Source organism: Pteropus alecto, unplaced genomic scaffold, assembly GCF_000325575.1.
Source record: "Pteropus alecto unplaced genomic scaffold, ASM32557v1 scaffold311, whole genome shotgun sequence".
NCBI lineage: Eukaryota > Metazoa > Chordata > Mammalia > Chiroptera > Pteropodidae > Pteropus > Pteropus alecto.
Genome location: NW_006431916.1, coordinates 3,814,059 through 3,834,640, shown reverse-complemented (window position 1 = coordinate 3,834,640; position 20,582 = coordinate 3,814,059). Strand labels below are relative to the sequence as shown.

The following is a 20,582-nucleotide window of genomic DNA, read 5'->3' as shown; positions in this document are numbered from 1 at the left end:
TCTTGGCAAGGAAACTCTATTTCGTATTCGATCCAAATACTTAAGAGAATAAATGGAAAATAATTTTAGAGCAGCTCCTCAGAAGGCTCTTCTTGTCCCTCTCTGGTGGATAACATAATTTTCTGACAATCTGACCCAACTATAGCAGCAGATCAGGCCATTAAAATCCTTCTCCCGCAAAAATAAAACAAAACAAAAAACCAACCAAAAAAACCCTCTACTTCATTTTTAAACATCTTACTTATGTGCCTTTAGTTCTGCAACAGAAATTTATCCTTGACCTGAAATTCTAAATATCCCGCAAACAATAATTAAGTCACTAGAATCCCACTGTGCAAAGGGCATTTTCTGACAGATGGGAAACCAAGCCAAAGCATGTAAACCATTTCCACTCTTCCCCAGCCTCACAAAACAAGGAGAAACAGGGCAAGTATTTCCAAAATCAACTTTGGAGATTGTGGTGCACGTGCAGTCTCAAAAGGACATGACTAACTTGCGATACTTTAGTGTATGGAGTACGGTTACTCATTGTTGTCCCGATGAATATTTCTAATCTCCACAAACTTTTTCATACCATCCTGGCTGCCCAAGCTAACTTCACCATGACCTTCTAGCGAAAGGTCTTTTACTCTGTTAAGTCCTCCCGACTACCCCTCTCTTCTCCTGTCAGGGTTAATTCCATTCTCGTCTGTCTTTCCATGACACATACAACATAGTATCCCAACTGGTTGTCTCATCTCTTTGTGTCTCCTCTTAGACCAACCTACTTGAAGTCAATGATTCCAGTTAATTCATCTTTGAATTGCAGGACCAATCAGATAACCAGGTACAGGGTAGGTGCTGGGGTAATTTGTATGAATGAAAGAATCTAGTTCAGAGACTTTGAGGTCCCTCAGATTTTCTGATTCAAATTCAGTGGTTATGCAAATAAGAACATGAGGCCCCCCAAAATGAAGTAATTTTACACCAAAAAAGAAAACAAGATAAAAATCCCACTCTCTCATTCCCAATCAATCCAGCGTTTTTCTGTTATGTCACATCTTTGCACATGCTGCTCCCTCTGTCTGACCCTTGTCTTCTGCCACCACCTTTCAGAACTTTGCTTAGTGTCTCCCTCATCCAGCATTTCTCAACCCAGAATCAGGTTCTCAGGGGGAGCTTCAAGCCTGGGGCAGGATCCTTTGTGATCTGCCTTCATACACCCTCTGAAAGGAACCACGTTCCTTTCTTTGGAGAATTTATCCCAACGTGCAGTTATACTTTCAAAAGTGAAATTATTTCATGAAGGCCTTTCTCACTAAAATATAAACTACTCCCTGAGAGTAGAAACATGTCTTTGCTGATGTTCACTGCTACATCCCTAGTGGCTAGCACAGGAAGCCTCGCTAAATATGTGTTAAGTGAATAAATCACTTACAAACTCTCCAAAAGTAGAGAGTGGGTCTGTGGGACAAATATTGTCTCATGAACAGCAGACATACAATAAAAGTGGCAAATCGCTCTGCACAACATTAAAAGATATCTCTATTTTTATATTCAGATAATTCACTTTATAAATAACATGTAGCCAGTGCTTAAACTCAGATGTCCCTGTTTCAACTCTGGGAAATGTGTGGGCAGCCTTTCTTCTCTCAGTGGGTTCAGAACAAGGAAATGCTGCTTATTTTATCATGTGCGTAAGATAAACTGGGACCACCAATGTGATGCTCACAGAATTTCTTTCCCAAGAAAGACCGATATGTCTGTTGGGTTATGTAGACAATTGCTTTCTACCATAGGCACAAATATTTGAGAGGATTATTCTTATTTGATTTGCCCATGATCTTTAAAAACCCACAACAATTGCAAATTTTATTCCACTTAACCCAGAGAAAGAACCAGGTCACATCTTTGACTCTCAAGTCACATAAGGATTCCAGAAAGAAATGATGATAATTTGATGTAACTTCTTAAAACACATTAACAATCCATTGGGTCTAAAATTATTTAGATATGAAAAATCATTTCCGGTCCTAATTCTGAAGTTAAATTAAATAAGTAAATAGATCATTCCTACTATTGTTTCTCTGTTCTTTACCTGTTATATATAACAAAACTTAGCCAATTTGCACATTTATTAGCCTGGATCCTGCAGCTTATGGTGAGAAACCTACTTTTCTTTGGAAAACCAAAAAAAAAAAAAGCCCTCCTTCCAACAAAAGGCTTCTGATTAGAGGATATCGCTACTTCTAGAATGTTCTTAGCACATTCCTAGTGAAGTACTATTATAACCTCCCCTTACTGGAGCAGGGGAAAATGTCACACCTTCCTAAGTTGGAGTATCTCAGAAGTGTTGGAGTGAGGTAGTCATGAGATCAGAAAGTATGGTTATATACTCTGCTTTGTCTTTGAATGGATGGGAATGGGTTATAAATCAAAAGACTTGGTTATAAACATAGCACAGTCCCTCCCTGGACCTCAGCTTCCTCTAATCTCAATAAGGGCATCACTCAAAGGTCCCCTTTATCACTAGCATTCTGTGACTCTAACTTTGACTCTACTAACACAGAGAGATAATCTCACAGCTTTTCTGGAAAATCAGGGAAAGGACCAGATGTCTTTAGGGGCTTTATCTGTTCTACCTGTTCTAGACACCCAAGGGGTACCCTCACCCAACCCGCCATTGCTCCACAAAAGACCTCTAACACCCAAAGGTAATTTGGATAGTTGTTAAGGGGTGAATTGTGTTTCCCAAAAATTCATATTTTGAAGCCCTAACCCCTAGTATCTCTGAATGTGACTGTATTTGAAAGTAGGGCCTTTAAAGAAATGATAAGTTAAAATAAGGCCATTAGGGTGGGCTCTAAACCAATCTGACTGGTGTCCTTATAATAAGAGGGAATTGGACACACAGACACCAGGAATGTGTGCACACAGAGGAAAGACCATGTGAGGACACAATGAGAAGAAAGCCATTTGCAAGTAAAGGAGAGAGGTCTCAGGAGAAACCAAACCTACTGACACCTTGACCTTGGACTTCCAGCCTCCAGAACTGTGAGAAAATAAATGTCCGTTGTTTAAGCCACCCAGTCTGCGGTATTTTGTTACAGCAGCTCTAGTCAACTAATACAATGCTAAACTGAGGCATCTATCTGTTCATATGAGAACCTGGATCATCTTCTCTACATCGTTCCTTTCTCTAAGGAAAAGACTTTAGTTCTAAAGCAGGAAAGTAACTTTCCAAAGTCACACATTTACTTAATGCCAGAAGAGGTACTAGAACAGAACTCGTAAGGAGTAACAGGTACCCTCAACCACCTGAACTTTTTCCTTTAAAAAAAATGCAGATCCTACAATAAAACATCACAACTTGACATCGAAATCCAAATGGTATGCATCACAGAAAACACACCCAGTGCACGCTTATAATGCTGAAAGCACTAATTTTATATTGATTATAATATTTCATTAAAGAACTAAAAACACACATTTAAAATATGCTCTGTTTGTGCCCAGAATTCTGTCAGCATCCACTGACCAGAGTAGGTATCAGGACTTCTTCCTTCGTTCCAGTAGGCCAACTAGTTCCCTCCAGTGAGTGCTCACCATAGCTACTGACTCTCCTGTGCTTTTTTGTTTCCCAAAGGGGCCTTCTGAAGTCTGTGTATATGGAGACGCTCAAACATAAACATGCCTCCTTTCAGACTAATACCAGGTATCAGGCTCAATTTTTGCATTGGAACCTGTCTCCATTCTCCGCTCCAGATCACACATATGCCTGATGGAGCAGTCCCCCGGCCCTGGTCCGACATGGCTCCATGTCAAGCACTAGATGAGCCTGAACAGAGATCTAGCTGCAGATGCAACAACGTCTTGTCATGCCAAGGCATGTTCCCCTATCACGGACGGTATTAAAATGAGGCTCTGAAAGAGAACTAAAATGTAATTGTCCATAGCAAACTTTAATTATCAGAACTGAATTAAGGAAAAAAGAAAGAGTTCTAGTTTAGTTGTTCCCAAATGATATTCTTTGGACATGTTCAGGCTGTTTGCATCTGAATCATCTCAAAGGGTTTTTGTTTGTTTGTTTGTTTGCTTTTTAATGTAAATTCTAAAACTCTATCTTTAGGACGCTGTATTTCATAGGTCGAGGATGGGGCTTTGGATTGTGTATTTTTAAATGATCCCTAAGTGATTGTACAACTCGGGAAACACTTAAAACTGCTGCACACTTTTCAGAGTTGAAAACAAATGAGAAGTAGCCAATGTCACAGTCCACATCACTGAGTCCTTATCATGAGCTGTCAGAAACCTCATAAACCTGAAGCCCTTGGACATACTACCCATCCATTTCTACATTAGTTTATCCAGTATTACATAACAGAACATGCCAAAAGCTAGTGTCTTTCAACAACAAACATTTCTCATCTTCCAATTTCTGTAAGTTAGGAATTTGGGTATGGTGGGGCTGCGCATTTCTAACTCAGGGTCTTTCATGAGGTGCAGTTAAGTCATTGATGGGGCTAGTCAAATGAAGTTTTGATTGGGGCTGAAAAATCCATTTGCAAATTGTTGACCAAAGGCCTCAGTTTCTCACTGGCTGCTGGCAGAAGGGCTTAATTCCTCACCATGTGGGCCTCTATACAGGACATTATAAGTGCCCTCATGACATAGCAGCGAACTTCCCCCAGAGTAAGTGATCCAACAGAGAGAGCAAAGAAGAAGCCACAGTGCCTTTTATGACCTAGTCTCTAAAGATGCAATTGTTATTTTCACTTTTTCCTATTCAAGAAATGAGTCACTAGTCCGACCCACATTCAAAGAGAACAGGCTCCATCTTTTGAAGAGAGTGTCAAAGAATCCGAGGTTACAGTTTAAACTATCACAAATTTCAATGCGTGTTATATTCTGAGAATGGAATAGGAACTATAAATACAAAAACATCTAGTCTTGACCCTGCCCTCATGGAATCTGGGAGCAGGGATAAAAAAGAGAACCAGGGCACCCAATATATTATTCTCCCATTATGAAATCAAGCTAGTGAATGCCCAGTTAGGTTAGGGGCAGAGGCTCGTAAGTGTACTAAATTAGAAGTCAAAAAGGCTTGAGTTTGAGACCCTACTTTCCCAGTTTTAGCTATGTGCATCACTTAGCCACTAAGCTACTTACTGCTCTCTCTCTTTACAAAATGAAAATTATTTATTACTTCATGGTGGTGAGGGGGTAGAGTTAGGTGCAGGGATTCTGTGAGAGCCAAAGCAGATAAAATCCATGACAGTACTAGATAAATAACTAAATACCATACATATTAACAATTCTGATTACTCACGTTTATTATAGGCCGGGGTATACATATCAGAAGGTGACGAGGCTAATAAACCAGGTATGTTACCTGCTTTTATAAACCCCCTCAGGGTTTGTGCATCTTACTTCTAGGGGAAAAGCAGCCCCTCAGTGCTCTCTAAGGAAATCCCACCCACAGAAACACTTACATCCGTGCTCCAAACTGTGTTTTCTTTCTGGTGGACATGTCCTACCTGTGGTATTCCTAGCAAGCATGTCTGGACAGGTCCTGCAAAATGTACCTAACAACCGCCGGAAGCTACCTGATGAGGTAACTCCTCTCTGGGGGAAGTCAGCTCTCCTGAGTGTTTAAATGTCCATTTATATCGAAGATGAGAGAAGGAACTGCAAATAAATATGGATGTTTCTGAAAATGTTTTGTGCTTGTGTCTATGTCTCCACATGTATATTTAAGCATTGTTTACCTAGCTATAGATATGGATATAGATATATAAAAAACAAAAACTAAATAGTGAGACAGAATTCTACTGTCATCAGAACGAGAACTTCCTCAGAGCTCCAGAGAAAAGAATTTGACTCAGAGTACAACTGCTAAAGAAAATACCAAGCTACACAGAAAAAAACCTTATAATGGCCTAGGAGTATAAAAGTATCTGAGAAAGCTCTTCCATAATTCTTTTTTAAATCTTCTTCTCATCTTCTCTTCCTCCTTAGTGTTTCTGGACTCTTTAAGTTAGAGAGCCAAGAAATTCCATAGTTTGGGGTAAACTCATGGTGGTGACACATATAATAGTAAACAACCTTATGGCTATTACAGAGAAAAAAAAGATTAAAAGTATATCCACACAGAGACAAGGAAAGAGCTTAAAAAACAATATCCAATATTTTTCAAAGCATTGGAGAAATTTTTTAAAATGTATCTTTAGCCAGTAAGTCAAAAACCCAAAGAGAATTACAACAATAAGTCTAAATGTCCCCTGCAGACATAAAAGATGATCATGAGAGGGAACACAAAAAATCAAGGTATTCAAGTTTTAGAAAGCCACCTGCTGTGTTCCCCTTTTTGAAGAGAATAAAGGGAGAGTCACTGAGATTAGAAACATTTACATTCATTCCACATTTTGAAAGTCAACTAAAAGCACCAGAGTTTTGTTCAAAATGAGAAAGAAAATCAAAGCTCTTTAAAAGCAACCACCATAACGTTTGAGTTTGAGGGTCCAACAAGGACTTCTCCTTTCTTCTCTTTCCCCCTAAACCCCACTCCACATATATATCCCCCTCTGAAGCTGAGTCACAGTATCTGGAGGAATTTATCAGGAGGTACTCCAATTTAAATTACAGCCCGATCCCACCAAACCTAGAAAACCCAGAGTCTGTTTCCAAGAGCGTTCCCTGTTTAAAACAGATGAGCAAGGCAAGAAGGAGGTGACAGGTTGGATCTCTCCCAGACAACCAAGTACGAAAAATCTTGACTAAACAGGGCACTCTACTGGGCCTCTTAAGTCACCTTGTGCAGCAGAACAGTCAGAGAAATCAGAGGCTTTGATTTAGGCAATTACTGAATAAATGAAGGCTAGAAAAATGAGGTTTCAGTTGATTAGACAACTTCTTAGAAACTTTTCCTATCTTGGAATTGTTATTTACAAATACTTTCCTGTGTCATTGGGTTATCCAGTTGTTCTTCTTAATTGTCATCAAATCTAATGGACAGGAAGTAGGTTGCAGAAAATACAGAAATTAAAATCAGCAAACTATTTGTTCTCTCCAAACTATTTGGAAAGAATACAGGTTTTAGATCAGGAAGACCTATTAGTGAATTTGTAAGCTGTCATATAGTAGCTGATTGACTTAGATAACATCTTTGGGCCTTAGTTTCCTACATCATTTTACCAAAAAAAAAGCCCAAGAGGTTATTGTAAGACAAAATAAACAGCTCCATGAGATGTACTCTGAATAAATGATGGGAATCACAACACTGAATGAGACTGGCCTTTGATCTCAAATAGTTCCCAGGCTATCTGGAAAAACAGAATATATGCATGCAAAAAGACTAGGCAAATACAGTAACCAGCCTCCAAGGTAGCCCCCCATGACCTTATCTTCTGTTAGTCACATCTTTGATTATACCAGGGTTGCTCAGTATAAGCAACAGAAGTGATGGTTTTTACTTCCAAGATTAGGTTACAAAAGCCACTGCAGCTTCATCTTAGCCTTCCTCTCCCCTCCCCTCTTCTCCTCTCCTCTCTAACCCCGCTCCCTCCCTCTCGTCACTCACTTTGGAAAAGCCAGCTGCCGTGTCACTGAGCAGCTCTATGGAGATGACTAAGTGGAGAAGAACTAAGATCTCTTGCCAAGAGCCTCTTGAGTGAGCTTAGAAGTCATTCCTCCAGCCCCAGTCAAGCCTTCAGATGATGCAGTCCTAGGTAACTAACAGATTGACTGCAACCTCATGAGAAATCCTAAGCCAGCACTACTCACCTAAACCACTCCCAAATTCTGAATCCTCAGAAACTGTGAAACATGATATATGTTTGCTGTTTCAAATTGTGAAATAATCTGTTGCACATCGATAAACAATACCTTAGGCTACACTAAGAGTTGCAAGGTTTGGAAGGGAGAGAAATTCCTGGAGGCCAGGAGTCCTTTGTCAAAAAATTAAGTTTTTAAGGAAAGATGAGTTTGTGACAGATAAGGGAGTGGTAATATGCCACAGACATGAGTGAACCAGGCAGAGGGACAGGAAAGTATCAGATGAATTCAATGGGCAGTGCAGAGAGAAACATGGATGCCAGGCCAGTGTCTATCACCTCTAATTCAGGCAATGGAGAGCAAGTAAGGCTCCGTAAGCAAGCAGATGACTAGGCAGTTACCAGGACTGAGAGTATGCACTGGTAGGCATGAAGAAGATGGACTGGCTATTAAAGACAGAGGCAGGAAAGTCAAACAGAAGCCTTTAGTAACAACCCAAGGGAGGAAATAAGGAGCTGAGCCAGAATGCAGCTTAAGTAGGAACGGAGAGAAGAGACGAATGGGAGGTTCATCATGAATATCGTCCGCCATGTCACACACTAGCCTCCCACGACTACGTGCCAGAGCTGGAGGTCTCTGAGTACTCCCTTGGTCATTTAATCTGCGTGCATAGTTAGTTGCATGCCTGAAGACAAAGCTCCCAGGGCCACATCCTTCAGTCAAAGCACCAGCATTCATGTGTATAACGTGCTGCTCTGGTACACAACGCATTGCACTACAAAATTAATGCCATAAATACCAAAGATGTCACAGACACAAAATTAGAGTAAATGTGTAAGCTTTGTTTTCTCTTAAATCACCTCAACTGCAAAAACTGACTCCATATCACACAGTTATCTTTAATAAAATGAAGTCAAATACTAATAAAAGAGGACACACTGTGGAAGCGATACACAGAAAATTCAAAAACAATCTTTCACAATGGTGAAGATCTGAAAAGGAAAGCAATATTAGTATTATCAATCTCACCCAGTCATCCTACATAATAGGAAAAAAAAATCATCAAAATGTCAATGGAGATTCAATGGGGATCTTTGGACTTCTCTGGGAAGTGGCCAGTGTCCAATTACTCAGAGGCTGTCGAAGCTGCTGCTCATGCTGGGTGCAATTAGAGTCATTCTACTGAAACTTTAGCAGGAAAACCAACAAAAGGGCCCTGCCCTTTGGCAGACTGTCTCTGGCAGAGCCTTAAGGGCCTAGAGGAAAGGAAGCAACATGCCACTGGGGTGGAGGGGGCACAAGTGGCCTTTCCTTCTCATGTATACAATGCCCTTTCGATTTAGCATGCATAAGAAGTAGTCTGACCTGCTCATTTTGCAATTAGGGAAACTAAGGCTGAGAGAGATACAAAGCTACTGGCCCAGGTGATATAGGCTAGAGAGTCAGTCAGAATGAGCATCGGTTTCTCTGACACCAGGCTCAACATCCTTCCCCTTTCACTCAACCCCATGGAGGAGAGGAGGAAGATGAAGGAAGATTCTTCCAAAGAGCCTCTGGTGAATGAATGCACCATGCTCTGAGATTTACTGATCTCATCCAGAAATCAAACTTGAACTCTTTCAGTTCAGCAAACTTTAAGCATCTCATCTGTGAGGTTCTGTAAGGTAGCGATGAGTACATAAGCTTATGGAAGCAGGGACTGGATCAGTCCAGTAGAGAAAGTAGTCAAGAGTGAAGGGGTAGTGGAATTAGTGGAGAAGGTAACATTCAAAGGGCAGTCAGTGTCCTGATGGGGAGGTGCTGGCAAAGGCCATTCAGAAAGGCTGAGAAGGCCAGGGCATAGGTGGGAAGCCTGGCTGTAAAGAGGCCTGGGGGCGGGGGCGGGCAGAGATTTACAGGAGTCAGTTGCAAAGGGAGACCAAATTGCAGAGGCTTGGGATTCCAGAAGAAATTTAGACTTTACTTCACAAACAATGAAAAGACATGGATACTTTTAGCAAGGGAGTAACAAATGTGATTTAAACCTGAACAGGGAGAGGCTCAATCATCCACATCCATAACTTGCTGAAGGATTGTCTGTTAGTCGGTCCTATCAGTGGAACTACAAAAGACAAGTGCTAAAAGCTCCGTCCAGTCACTGATATGTCACAGCAGAAAGCTGATCTGCCTTCTCATGAGGGAAGGTGCTAGAAATCCAGCTTTAGTAACCTGTGTTTCTCCACCTGCTGTGATGAAACAGGACTGTCATCACAGCTTAGGGGCCAGCTTTGCTAATCCTGTACTGTGTTGGAACTACAGAGATGCCAAGCATCCTTCCAAGTTCCAAAGCAATAGAGGTAGAAACACTTGCTCATGAAAACTGAACTTGATAAATTCACAGAAATACAAACATATCTCTATTTGTGAAACAGTGAAATCTGTCAAAGGAAATGTATCCAATATGTACATATAAACAACTAGAGCTGGGTCAGGGAAGAAAGAGCTTTGAAAATCTGTATTCCCATGCTGGCTCTGCCACTTACCAGCCATGTGACCTGCAGGTTATTTCACTTTCCTGAGCCTTGGTTTCCTCATTGGTAAAATAAAAAGAAATACCCTCTACTTTGCCTACCCGTCAAGAAGACTACAGGGGAAGGTGCTTCCACAGTTTACCGCCCAGGCTAATAAGCAGCCTTGGCCACCCTCCAGGCAGAATCAGACAGGGAGCCCCCTGGAACTAACTCCCCATTTGCACACTGAGTCCAAACTGCCAGGTATGGCCCAGAGTGCCTGTCCTTCTAGCTCCTGAATACCTCCTCCTTTTAAACCAGGCTCACTTCATTTGTTGATTATGAAATAAGCTGTCATCGCCCAGGTTTTGATACCCGCTCAATTTGTTTTCTCTAGTTCTGTCTCCCTTGGCCAGAAACCTACACTGCAACCACCTGAATGGGACCCTCCCCACCCAGCCAGCTAGAAGAGACCTCTGATGCAGCCAGGCACTCTCATGTACCTTGTCCCTGCCTCTGTGGTCATCGGGACCGGATACACAGTACCTATCAAAGGTCAAGTTTGTTTTTATTTTACTTTCAGACTTTTTGGAGGAAATCAGTTTAGTCAATTCTTGTTACTCCTGAATGCTAGTTAGTGCTCATGTGCATTAAATCTCCCTGTCTCCACTGATCTGGCACAAGCTGGACACCCACACTAATGTGGTTATTTCAGAGGCATTCTTTCCCCTAAACTTTTTGTAGTCTCCGAACACCTCTTCTCCCTGCAGTGCTCCTCATTTTCCCCTTTCCTTCCCTTCCACGGATTGATGGGTAAATGAGCAAATACTCCACATAGCTATCATGATTCCAAAGCTTCAAAAGCAATCTATCAGTGAGAGAGGTAAACAAAACGGCACCACCCACTTCTGTTTACAAACAGATCTTCCCTGTCATTTCTCCCTTCTGGCAAATGGAGCCAGCAAAACCCACTGAAGAGAAAGTGGGTGGAGGCTTAAGACACCTCTGTAAAAGAGCTCTCAAATTCCAGCAGATCAGAGACTCCAGAGGGTGATGAAATGCTTCCAAATCCTTCTCCCCACCATGGTCCTTCCCGTGCATCAACTCCCAGGGCCCGATTCCTGCCTGTTCCTTCACAAGGACACCACCCACACACAGCCATATTTTTGCCTGAAAAAGGGAAACCTGAATAAGCAAAGGGCCCTTCCTCGATCTGCAGGAGAAAGTTTGCTTCTAAGCCTCCCACCTCTCAGCCAGGAGGCTGGCAGCCTCTATCCTGAACAAGACAGCCATGCAGTTTCATTTAAAATCAGAGAAATAACTAACATTTGACCAAGCCCCATCCAGACATTCACTGCTGGAAAGAGCTCCCTAAAATAAAAAAAAAAAACAGGGACCGCCTATCATTCCTGTTTCACACAGTGTAACCTTTTAGTTCGTGGTCTGCATGGAACTTATCTTCACTTTTCTATCATACCTAGGTCAAGACACAAGAGTGTGGAACACACACAGGTGACTGTCTACATAAGCACCGTGATACCTGCACACATTTTTATTAAATATCAGTTAATTTAAGGTGTCCCGAGTGATTCGATTTTGGGGTTCCTTGAACACTTGTATTTGGAAGTAGCAATTTAAAGCCCAGTGGGGAAGGACTAACCACCGCATGGAGGCAGAGACTCTGCTGATATCCTGAAGGCGCCATTCCTGAGTCTTTGTGGTCTCAGGGTCACAGAGCTGAGGGAAACTCAGGCTTTATCATTCCCCAAGATAATCGCACAATTATTTGTCAAAATAAAAGACAGATGATTGGGTCTCACAGACTCAACATTACTATGCTGATTAAATGTGGAAAATAAAGTCATAATCAGGTAAAGGTTCTTTGTTTACGTATCTATAGATAAAGAAACATTAGATCGGTCAGACCCAATCATTTGGACACTACCAAATACCACCCTGCTCCCTCCTTAGAGTCAACCAAAGACAGTGAAAAGAGCCCGAGCTTTTGGAATAGGCTAGAACTCGGTCCAAATCTTACCTTTACCATTAATAGCAGTTATGGATCTTGGAAATGCTGTTTCTCAAATGCTAATTTTCCTCATTATAAAATAGGAATAAGATAAACTGTCATAATGAATAAGAATTAAATGAGTAAGGATTAAATGAGATAGCATGTGACAGGATGGTTCTTGATACACAGTAGGTCCTTTACCTTCCTTCGTTTCTAGGTTATAACAGTGGGGCATCATTCCTCATGACACCCCAAAATCTAAGTTCTTGCAGGACTAACAACTACTGGTTCAACATAGCAGCACATCAGTTGCCCAGATTCTTTATAAACTCAGTAACCCACAGACCTAGGTGACAATTTACTTTAACTAAGATATCCTAAAGCTGTTTGCAAAGAACTTTTCCCCCTGAGGAACTAAAGATAGAAATGATTATTCAGATACTACCTGAAGTGTAAACATTTGCATGCATTTTACATGGGGTTAAAATATTCTAGCCAATAAGGTCAGGTAAAAATCAATACACAAAAGAAAGCTCTATCAACAAAATTCAAATAGAAACTCGATTTGGGCTTAGCTTCAAAGTACTGTAGACTCTCATAAAATATAACCAACCAAAATATATTTATGTCTACAGCTGTAACACTGACATTAGTGGAAGCTTGTTTAGACTTATCGGCCAAGAGATACTCTTCAATATGGTCACATACCCAGCATTACACACATATTTTAAAGTTATTCAAATATTTCCTGTGTGAAAACAGAGAGGTTATTTCATGTAGACAAATTTGGAAGAAGTCAAGTGCTAAATATGCTGCAAAGATTCTGCTTAACCCACAGAAACTGACATTTTCCTTTCAGCCTGCCAATTAAATGCCTACTCTGCTTTTTAAATCATTCACCCACCTCTACAAACGTTTGAATTGACATTTTGCCAAAGAGCTATCACACAGATCTCTAATAGGGAGGGGAGAAGGGAGTACAACAGCTCTAACGTAAATCTCAAACACTGAAGTCATCTTCAAAAAATTCTGACCACAGAGAAGTCATCTCACCAAGCCAGGTAAAATAAGTGACATGGGTACTTTGACACAATACTACTATACATTTATGCCACAAGAGATTGTCCATTCATACTGTAAATAATGTGACTACTGTTTGATCCATTTCCTACTCCCAATGGAAGAAGTTGGCATTGTTTAATAGACACAGTATTTTGAAGATTAAAAGTACAATTCTGAGTTCATAATTCTAATCTGAAGAAAACCTTGTGAAATGTGAATAAATCTACCTATAAGAATTTAATACACTAGCATCCAGGAGCTATATACCATGTATTTTTTTTCTTAAAGTATGCTAACGATTCAATACTGTTAAATCTTCCTAGAACAAATAAACCCAAGGCCTGGTCAGGCACCGCCGCAGCAGGAAAACCCATCCAGCATGACTATGGCATGGCTAAGCTTCTGCTGTAGAAGGCGCTCACTTCCCCTGGAGGCTCTGATTGACCAAAGAAAAGAAAAAAAGCAAATGTATTCAGAGGGCCCCTTGGAAGCACTACAGAGGACTCCAGAATACCCCAAGGTCTGGACCAACCACAGGTATGATTTTTTATTTCCTGAGTAGTTCATCTGTCTACTCAAAGTGCACTTAACATATTAGAGATTTGATATCATTCTAAGATTCTCAACGCTGCAGCCAGAGAGATCATTTTAAAGGATGTGTGCAAATATGTCACTCCTCTGCTCAGTCCTGAAATGCTGCCATTCCACTAAGAGGAAAAAAAGGAAGTCTCCTGATGGCCAGAGAGGTGACAAACCTTGTTACCATCACTGCCCCCATGCTCAAACTAGTTACACTTGCTTTCTCATTGTTCCATGAATATCTTTGGAATTCCGCGCTGGCTGGAAGGTTCCTGTCCCCATGATCTCATAGTCCATCTTTAACTACCTACAAGTTTTGCCTCAACATCACCTTTTACTCTATTTAAAATGTCACCCTCTTCTCATCCCCTTTTAACCTGCTCTACTTTTTCTTTTTTTATAACACAGTATTAAATTTTAAAAAGATAATTTATTACCATGTCAGTTGTTAACTGTTTGTTTCCCCCAACAGAATATCTATGTTCCAAGAGAGTGTGAGTCCTCCATTCTGTTCAGTGATGTGTGTCTCAAGTGCCTAGAACAGTTCCTAGCACATAATAGGGTCTCGGATATTTGTTGAATAACTGATCTGCTATGGACAGAAGTGTTCTATCAGAAAACAGCTCCTTGGAGCTCTACTAAGGCAAAGACTAGGCCTAGAGATTCCCATCTCCCAGCACGGTTACCCTAAATGCCCCAGGAAAGGACTTGGAAAGGACCCCAGGCAGATGCTGTACCGAAGCTCAAAGAAAGTCACAGAAATATAGACAGACTTGGGCAAGACACACACTGTCCAAAAATGCAAATATCGCATCACTGCAGGTTTCAACACCTTCTAAGGCACCCCACTTCATGGACTCTTCAATTTGTGGTTCAAGGCTCTCCAGTCTGGTACCCACCCATGGTATCTCTCATTCATTCCATCACTATTCATGTGTGCTGTGAGCCAGTACCATCCTTATCCCAGCATATGCTCTTCTACAGTCCAGCAGAAAACAACTGCTTGCTATCAAGTCCCTGCCTGCCCCTGCCTCGCCCAGGTGCACAGACTGTCTGAGAATGTCTGGGCTCACGCTCAGCCCTGCCCACTGCCTGAGTCAGCCATGACCAAACCTGGCAGCGCACTGGGAGCCCCACCCTATCTCCATGTAGACATCATCATTTTGCTGACCTGAATCCACTAAGTACCATAATCCAAAGGACACATAAGAATGGTTCACATTGCATCAGCCACCCTTGAACCACAAGCCACCTCAACTCTAAACTACTGACCCCCATGGTAGTTTAAGACCTTTGTAACTTTATCTCATGTTTATAGTAATTTCTTATATCCTCTGACTTCTGTGGGGTGGGAGAGAGGGGAGGTATGCAGTGGTTAAGAACACAGACTGTAGTTAAACCAAGCCTGTGACTACCAATGCCTACTTCTTTAGATGTAAAATAGCAATTACAATGGTATCAACTAAGTAGGTTTAATATGAGGACAAATTAACTTAAAAAAGTAAAGCTCATGGAACAATAAACATAGAAAATACCCAAGGCAGAAACTCAAGATATTGCTCCCATTAAAAAAAAATATATGTGGTATAGCCATGCAATGAAATATTTGGCTATAAAAAGGAAAAAGTACTAATTCATGCTATAACATAGACGAACCTTGAAAACTATGCTAAGTAAAAGAAGCCAGACACAAAAGCCACATATTATATGATTCCATTTATACAGAATGTCTAGAATAGGTAAATCCATAGATCCAGAAAGCAGATTAGTGGACACCCAGGTGTTGCTGGGAAGTGGGAAATGGGAAGTGGCTGCTAATGGGCATGGGCTTTCCTTCTGAGGTGATAAAATGTTCTGGATTTGGATTGTGGTGATCACTGCACAACTTTGTAAATATACTAAAACTACTCTATGGCACTTGAAAAGGTATTATTCTTCCTCTTCCTCCTCTATGAGCTACTTCAGGACAGTGCCCAAATCTTATCACTGTGTTCCTTAAAGTCCCCAACAAAAAACAAGATGAACTAAATGCCAAATAAACTAAGTAACCAATGACAAATGTGGAGCCAACATTTTCTAGGAAATATCAACAAAGACTAGAACTGCTGAGCAGCTGCAAGGAATAATTGGCCAACTTGAGCAAAGTTTTATCCTCTAGGCATTTGGAGTAGTGCCAGCAAATTGCAGGTTCTGCCAACAGGGCAAAGGATTAAACAGCAGAACTTGGACAAACCAGTTTAGAGACAGAAAATGCATGTGTTTGGGGTGGGCAGGTGGGGGTGGGGGAGTGGGAACAGTGCGGGTGGGGGAGGGGATAGCTATCTCATCTTTTCAGTTGGCTTCATAACCAGAGACTGCAGTCAGCGAGCACAGCATCAATTTCCAACATGCAGACCTATCTACACAGTATCTCTTTAATCGATGCAATGGCTACAAAAATGAATGAACTGGAAATGAGGGCTGGAAGCAGAGAGAATGCTTTGGGAAACAAATAGGCACATATTTCAAAGCAACAGTTTCCTTGCGTGAGCTGGCAGACAATAAAGAATTCTGAAATATATTCTAGCTCTCAACTGAACCATCCTTGCAACCTGTTCCATATACATGTTCTAGAGGCTGTATGCTTAGCAGAGATTTTTAAAAGAGGGAAGAATAGAAGTAGGGCAAATGAGATATAGCCTCAAATAAGAAAAGGAAAAAAAAATCTCTATTTTATGGCAGAAATAAAAAATAAATTTTCTTTCTTGCATTTGCTAGAATCCAAAGGCTCTACGTAGGAAATTTAAAACAATGAGAACAAAATAAAATTTATCAATACTGCTGACACAATTAGCAGATAGGTAAAGAAGCAGGCCCCGTTGTCCAGCAAATCTCAAACTGTGCCTTGGAATTTCCAGAACTCCCCAACACAGACCTCTGCACAGTCTTTCCAGGTCACTGTAATCGAGATGCCCATCATTCTCCTCCTGTAGCACTCATTACATTTTGAAATTACTCAGGTTTGCCTGTTTCTCCTTCCATAACCGCTCAGAACTCCAGATTATTAAAAATGCTTTTAAACTACCTCATCATCTTTGATTTCTTTTACTACTTTTCTTTCCTATTATCACTGCCCTGAGTCCAGCCCTCATCATCTCTCTCCCTTTGAGACTATTTTAATCTCCACTGACCTAGTTTATCTTCAATATATTGACCCTTAGATCTAACTTCCACACACTCCAGCATTACAAATGAACAATAAATGAACGAACACATGAACGAATGAATGAATGAAGCCTAAAGTCCTTAAACTGACCTTTAAAACCAAACATACCCACCAACCACATCAGACTTCCAGGCTCTTCTCCCACTCACTTCAGGCTACATCACTCCACATCTCTATACCATCTACCAGTCATCTATTTCACTATGACCCTTCCAGAATTCAACACTTCTTTCTCTACAGGGCGATTCTGTGACAAGTGGTTTTTCACACTGAGGTAGCATCTAATGCAATATGACTTTTATCATTTGACACTCACCAAGTTTCGGTTCGCCACAAATGTAATCGCGTCTTATCTACAATGCCTTAGTAAGTACCTACAATGGACCAAAACAGGGGTTACAAAAGTGCTGTCAGGGTTATAAACTGTCACTCATTAAATACATCCTGAATGTGTAAATGAATGCATGACTCCCACTAGAAAAATAATACCTGCAAATATTTATTTTGCACTATGCTAAATGCCAGGTACTATAATAAACCCTTCACATATGTTTCTGGTTTTTTTTGGTTTTTTAAATTAAATCCTCAAGTGACTTTTCAGGTAGGTACTTTCATTTTCATTTTACAAATAAGGAAACTGAGGTTTAAGTTTCTAAGATCACAGTCAACAAGCAGCAAAGCCAGGATTTTTTACTAGGTCTGTGGACTCCAGAAACTGTTCTCTCAAATATTATCCTTCTCTTACACTCTCCCTCCTCCAACTTCACCCTCTTCCCAAGCTTTGGAGAAGTTGTAAAACAAGACATAGGCAGCGGAGATCTACATGCCATAATGTTTCCAATGCTCAGAATAAAGATAATCAGGAACGCCTCCGAGAGCACTCACGGGGGTCTGCCCCCGCTGAGACTTACTATGGGTCAAGTTTGAGGGGGTAAGACATGGGAGGTCTTCCTTCAGCACACAGACTAACACTGGCCCTGGAGCCTCCACCTGTGGGTTTAAAATCCAGCTCTGGTACTTTTTAACTGCGCAAGCTCCTGCAGACCACTTCAGCACCCTGAGTCTCAGGTTCCTCATGCTTTAAATGAGACACAGTGCATAACCCACAGGAAAAATGAGGAAACATGGAAGAAGCCAGATGCTAAGCACCATGAGGAAAGAGACCCAGTTTATCTTTTTCACAGCTGGCATTGCACTTTGCATGTTTTCTGAAGTCTGGATTATGGTTATCTGGGTGTTTTTCTTGTCCATTAATAACTTTTTGCCTACCTGATATCTAAGTATAGGAACTGATTTAAGAAGAATAAACTTAATAGTAATAATATCACCACCACCACCACCACCAGGACCCTTAAATCTAAGGGAAAAAATCAAGCAAAAAGTAAAAAATCATACTCTATAACGGGCAAACAGAAAAAAAGAAGTACTTGCATTTCATAACAGCCACATGACCGCAGGCTTTTCACAATGGGACACATTTAAAAAGAGAAATGAGAAAGGCAAAAAGACATGTGAATGAATAGATTAAGAAACCTAACTGATATCCTAAACGTGTAATCGAAAAGAACAGGCCTTGGAATATAAATTGAAAGGTCTGCTCCGAGAGAACCAATTGAAGGCCCAAATTGAACAGGCTCAGCAATTTGTGGGAGAAGAGATACTGTGAAATGGCATAATCTAGGAACAAAGAACAAAGCATTTTTATCTGCCTCCCAAACAATTAAATGAACCTGCCAATTCTGTGTGGAAGATGGACTTTAAAGAACTGCAGCCAAGTCAAGAGAGCATTCAAAGTCAGTCAGCATTCATTAGATACAGAGGAGAAGCAGCCACAGATTTCAGAACAGACATCTCCAACACAAGTCAAGAGGAGCCCGAGGCAGCCCAGGGCTGCTGAAGACTAAAGGGAGCCACTCTCTTCTTAACCCATGCAGCCTGCACATCTTGTCCAGATTCTGGGCTCGTTTCCTCCCACAGGCATCACTAGTCCACATGCACAAAATCCCACAGAACTGCAGAAGTGAGGCTAACGAGGGAAAAGCCCTGGCTGTAGGTTACGAAGGCATGTGATCACTTCTCACCCTGCCTCTGATACAGAGAGAGGAGGGAAGTCCCTCCCTCGGAGACAGTTTCCTCACCTGTGACACTGGAGAAGGATGGGGAAGTATGGCGTCCAGAAATCAGTCCCTAAGTCAATGGGTAAGGCAAAAATCACGTATGTTAAAAGCAGCCTTGGAAACCCCTAAAATCACCCACAAGGTAGGATCAACATGTTTTAATGCATATACCGTAAGAAGTACATGGGACCTGAGCACGAATGGGAGAACAAATTTATGTCTCCATCAGCCACGGCCTCCCTCTAAGGACACGGCCTCACGGTGGGACTCCAGACTCCAAGTCACCAGCACCATTAACTCCAAGTCACCAGCAAGATTAAGAATGCACACATCCTCGTGTGCTCTCTCCCAATTTTTCCAAGTCATATTATCACACACTCGTAATTTAAAGAACAAAAACTGTATCTCCATATTTTAAGTCCTACCTCAATCATAGGGATGTCTAAAGATTAATAGGGTAAAATAGATGTGAAAGCACTTTCAAAACAGCAAAGTGCTTTACAAAAATATCAGTCATCTGACATGTGAACTTCCACAGAACTCCCGGGAAAGTATTTCCAGTATCTAACACAGACAAGGCCTGTCAGACTTTCCAAGCACTCAAAAATTAATAGACAGATAGCTGGATGGAACAATGAATCAACTAACCCTGAATACAAAGTTCTGATGTAGGTTATAAAGGGGACAAGGTATGTTCCCCAGCCTATCACACAACTTCTCACAAACTAGCTGGAGAAGACACTTTTCCAGGATGCATTATACCAAAGACAGTCCACCTATAGGTGCTACTTACAGGGTACAGAACACAGCACCAGCAGCAGAGCAATCTGTGAGTTGGAGCCATCAGAAAAGGATTCTGCACAGGATGAGACTTGAACCAGGATTTCAAAACACACAATGCAGGACCTTTGGAGCAGGGGGAACTCTTAGTAGTCAGTTAGTTATTCGATGTTTTTATTTTAAGATCGAGAAAACTAAGCTTTTCAAAGGAGCTCTTGGCAGCACCATCACCAAAGACCATGGACCCAGATGGGTCCCTGATCCCTCCTTGAACAATACTTACTGCGCAATCCAGAATAAATCTTGCTTCACCTCACTGGGAATACTAGGAAAACAAGCCTGGTCAACAATACTCACTCCAAAGTCATTCATTAAAGCACCATGAGACAAAATGCTAGACAGCATAGGAAGAGTGTGCATTTAGATACATATACACACACTCTCCATCTTTCTCCCTTCCTCCCTTATTCCCTCCCTCAATCCATGTTTCCTACCCTCAAGAGAGCTGAGAAAGTGCCAGAAGATCAGTCAGGGGAGAAGACAACACTCTCATCTTCAGATCCTAACTCAAATATTCCCTTCTCAGT

The 20,582-nt window shown here is 41.2% G+C and overlaps 1 protein-coding gene across 9 annotated transcripts in view; it reads right to left on the bottom strand.

Moving 5' to 3' along the window:
- MB21D2 (Mab-21 domain containing 2) overlaps positions 1 to 20,582 on the bottom strand; it is a 97,082-nt gene that overhangs the window by 30,920 nt on the left and 45,580 nt on the right. Inside the window, exon 2 of one of the 9 annotated variants that reach the window (XM_015600056.2) lies at positions 17,415 to 17,472. The exons of 7 other annotated variants lie outside the window; for them this stretch is intronic. The gene's annotated coding sequence lies outside the window, so the exon portion shown is untranslated. Of the gene's footprint in view, positions 1 to 17,414; positions 17,473 to 20,582 lie in introns of those variants that run through there. One more of the 9 variants, XM_025042021.1, reaches the window with a different exon arrangement.